This window comes from Schistocerca gregaria, chromosome 7, assembly GCF_023897955.1.
Source record: "Schistocerca gregaria isolate iqSchGreg1 chromosome 7, iqSchGreg1.2, whole genome shotgun sequence".
NCBI lineage: Eukaryota > Metazoa > Arthropoda > Insecta > Orthoptera > Acrididae > Schistocerca > Schistocerca gregaria.
The window spans coordinates 523,631,235-523,635,675 of record NC_064926.1 but is presented as its reverse complement, the minus strand read 5'-3'; the positions used below and the strand labels follow the sequence as shown (position 1 = coordinate 523,635,675).

The following is a 4,441-nucleotide window of genomic DNA, read 5'->3' as shown; positions in this document are numbered from 1 at the left end:
ACTGATTTAGCAAAATCATCCTGTATAAATGGAGCAGTATCGAATGGGGCATCATACTAGCTAAGTTGTGGACTGGGGAGTAGGGAGATCCACTGGCATAAACCACTCCGACATAGGACAGATTCGTATGAAACTATATAGTTCCAGAGACCTCTGCGAGCCTCAGACATCTATGTTGTACGTACGCAGCCTGAAGTAACGAATGAAAATTTGTGCCATTGCCGGGATTCGAACCCGAGCCTCCTGATTATTAAACAGTTGCGTTAACCACTACGCCACCCCGGCACATTGGCACAACTGCACGGACTACCCTAGTTCGCCACTCTTCTCAATCCAAATCCCTTTCACTCCTCAGTCCACTCGAACACCACTGCAGAGACTCTGCAGCTGTATTCTAATAGGAACTCAAGAATCTAACGAAGTGCTTAATGCTTGTGACCTAGCGTTGGGAAAGGTCGTAGCGAGACGGCCATTCGCATGGTACTCTCACCAGCACCTTTACAACGTTGATAAAGGACGATCAAACCACGACTAGGCGACAAGGTATCGGATGTCCAAGCCTCATAAGAGAACATAGAGTTTCGAGGCTTACCAGGTCTGTAAAAGAGGATAGACAGCGACCGGTGACGATCTAAGGGAAGAGTACAATACTGGTTCAGGCACCAGTGTATTGGAGCACACCATTAAGCCCACATTATTGAACATGTGGTTCCGCAGCATACGACCTCTGCATCTTTCCACATAGATCCAACGACATCGTTTATTACGATTACGGTGGGTACCAAATGATCGAGATTAGGAATTGGATCAATACATACGCATTGCCTGGTCGGATGATAGACGTTTCTTGTTTCACGCCAGGTACACATCGCGACATCATCTAGACGAATGGTTGCAATAAGAGACTTTCACTTGGACTGCCAGGGGACCTACGGTAGTAAGCCAGAGAACCATGACTGCTTTGCTCTACGTTAACGCTTGCATCACTTTACGTTCTCCTTCCCAGCGATGGTGGAACCTTCCAGCACGATAACTATACATTTCATACGGCCACAATCGTGCTACAGTGGTTTGAGGAACATGATATTTGACTTATGTTGATGTATTCACACCAAATTCGTCTGATATGAAGCTGATGGACCACATCTGGGACGCTATCGGGTGCCAACTCGGTGTCCAACAACAATTTGCTGGAATTCGCGGGAACCGCTTGACTTGTACTTAGACGTCTGGTGCCACATGACTCCTGAAAAACACGAACTACTTATCGAAACTATGTCAAGCAGAATCATTACTGTCCTGCGTTCCAGACGTAGAATAACGCAGTATTAAGCAGGTGGTCTTAATGTATGACCACTAGATGTGGCGGGCAGTGTTCTGGGAAACAGAATTTAAATGCTCTGCTGATTGTGAACCTTAATACCGCTCAAAAAGTTAATTTTCACTCAGTGCTTTAACTTCGTTGAGTGTTCCAGTGGGCGCTTGAAGTTTTGGTTTTAGCTAATAACTTTGTGATGTTTTTTGGTATTGGTATTAGTTGTGGTTTAGTAGTATTAATAAAAGTAGTTGCTTTCTTAGAAGAGAGAGAAATTTCGGGACAGCTATTGTTAGTTCTATAAATAATTCTACTGGTGTAACTGAACTTAGGTAATGTAGACATATTGGTTTTTCAGTATCTGTAAAAGTTTACCATGAATGATAAGTGTGAGCTCTGTCCTAGGTTTGTGAGTAGTAGGTTACGGTGTGGGATTTGTTCAAAGTAGTTTCATTGGGGGAAAATCCAGTGGGGAACCCAGTGGGAACTTAGCTAGATTCTCTCCTGGGAATGCAGAATCTGCACTAGAAATAAGTTGACAGAGCAGTAGAGTTGACAAAGGTGTAGGAGCGTAAGATCTGTGTCCTTCAGGTGCAATTGCAACATGCAAAAGAGGAACTAGATAGGTTTAGGAGGGTTAAGGGTGCTGTGGAATGTTAACTGGCAGATGGCAAGAATCCAACTAGGAGGAGGAGGTATTCAACAGTTATACTTGTATATGCAATAGATTTGACCAACTATCAGAGTTGAGTGGGGAGGAGCCTCTTGTAGCTGTAGGTGTAGGAAACATGAATCAGTCTTCAGCAGTTAGGAGGCCTAGGCCAGTTGCAAAGTCTAACAGAAAGAAGAAGGTTGTGCTGCTAGGTAGTTCACACAGTAGAGGTTTGGGCCAGCAGTTGCAGGAAGTGTTGGGGAGTTAGTACCACGCCACCAGCACTGTGAAGACTAGTGAAGGGTTGGCTCAGGTGACTGACAGCATAGGGGAGTTATGTAGGAATTTTACGGAGGAGGATCAGGGAGTGATAATGGGTCTGGATAGGGATGGGGAATATGATGTAGGTAGTGACCTGGTAAAAAAAAAAGCTCCTGAAACTCATGGCAATAATGCGCATTTTGTGCAACTGTTTCAGCGTCATGATCAGCCTCATCTTAATGAGGCTGTAAGGCGTGTTAACATTAGGCTGGCAGAGGGTATGGGTCACGATGCAGTGAGGTCAGTTGAGTCATTCAGTAGACTGGGTTTCCCTGGGCATGGTCTGCATCTCAGAAGGTATGGGAAAGGGAGGCTGGCAAAGATTCTAGGTGACAGTGTAGTGGGGGTGGTGGGATCACTAATGGAGAAATTCCTGAAGTAGTTGGTGGTAGAGCTGCACCTTTTTTGGATTGAAGTCAGGTGACAGATTTACCTACTTAAAGGAAGTACCTGTAACTAAGGGCTCACCTTCAGCGGACGTCATGTTTCCAAGTAAAGAAAGAATTAGCATATTTCATCAAAATATTAGAGATGTTAGAGATAGAGAACTGCTTATCGATGCTGACTCTGAAATTACTTGTATATCGGAGCAACATTTAAATAATTTGACAACTCAGCGGTTTCCTTCATCAGCATACAGGTTAGCTGGCTGTTTATCAAGGAGTTCCTTGTGGGGTGGGGGCGTGGCCACGTATTTAAAAAACAGTATTTCATTTGAGTCCATAGACGTATCACGGCACTCCACTGAACACATACACTCCTGGAAATTGAAATAAGAACACCGTGAATTCATTGTCCCAGGAAGGGGAAACTTTATTGACACATTCCTGGGGTCAGATATATCACATGATCACACTGACAGAACCACTGGCACATAGACACAGGCAACAGAGCATGCACAATGTCGGCACTAGTACAGTGTATATCCACCTTTCGCAGCAATGCAGGCTGCTATTCTCCCATGGAGACGATCGTAGAGATGCTGGATGTAGTCCTGTGTAACGGCTTGCCATGCCATTTCCACCTGGCGCCTCAGTTGGACCAGCGTTCGTGCTGGACGTGCAGACCGCGTGAGACGACGCTTCATCCAGTCCCAAACATGCTCAATGGGGGACAGATCCGGAGATCTTGCTGGCCAGGGTAGTTGACTTACACCTTCTAGAACACTTTGGGTGGCACGGGATACATGCGGACGTGCATTGTCCTGTTGCAACAGCAAGTTCCCTTGCCGGTCTAGAAATGGTAGAACGATGGGTTCGATGACGGTTTGGATGTACCGTGCTCTATTCAGTGTCCCCTCGACGGTCACCAGAGGTTTACGGCCAGTGTAGGAGATCGCTTCCCACACCAAGATGACGGGTGTTGGCCCTGTGTGCCTCGGTCGTATGCAGTCCTGATGGTGGCGATCACCTGCACGGCGCCAAACACGCATACGACCATCATTGGCACCAATGCAGAAGCGACTCTCATCGCTGAAGACGACACGTCTCCATTCGTCCCTCCATTCACGCCTGTTGCGACACCACTGGAGGCGGGCTGCACGATGTTGGGGCGTGAGCGGAAGACGGCCTAACGGTGTGCGGGACCGTAGCCCAGCTTCATGGAGACGGTTGCGAATGGTCCTTGCCGATACCCCAGGAGCAACAGTGTCCCTAATTTGCTGGGAAGTGGCGGTGCGGTCCTCTACGGCACTGCGTAGGATCCTACGGTCTTGGCGTGCATCCGTGCGTCGCTGCGGTCCGGTCCCAGGTCGACGGGCACGTGCACCTTCCGCCGACCACTGGCGACAACATCGATGTACTGTGGAGACCTCACGCCCCACGTGTTGAGCAATTCGGCGGTACGTCCACCCGGCCTCCCGCATGCCCACTATACGCCCTCGCTCAAAGTCCGTTAACTGCACATACGGTTCACGTCCACGCTGTCGCGGCATGCTACCAGTGTTAAAGACTGCGATGGAGCTCCGTATGCCACGGCAAACTGGCTGACACTGACGGCGGCGGTGCACAAATGCTGCGCAGCTAGCGCCATTCGACGGCCAACTCCGCGGTTCCTGGTGTGTCCGCTGTGCCGTGCGTGTGATCATTGCTTGTACAGCCCTCTCGCAGTGTCCGGAGCAAGTATGGTGGGTCTGACACACCGGTGTCAATGTG

At 48.4% G+C, this 4,441-nt stretch overlaps 1 non-coding gene across 1 annotated transcript; it reads right to left on the bottom strand.

Annotated features, from left to right (window-relative positions):
- Window positions 1–213: 213 nt before the first annotated feature.
- On the bottom strand, window positions 214–285 carry Trnai-aau (transfer RNA isoleucine (anticodon AAU)). The gene has a single exon. It is a non-coding gene; the product is annotated as a tRNA-Ile (tRNA).
- Window positions 286–4,441: the final 4,156 nt, after the last annotated feature.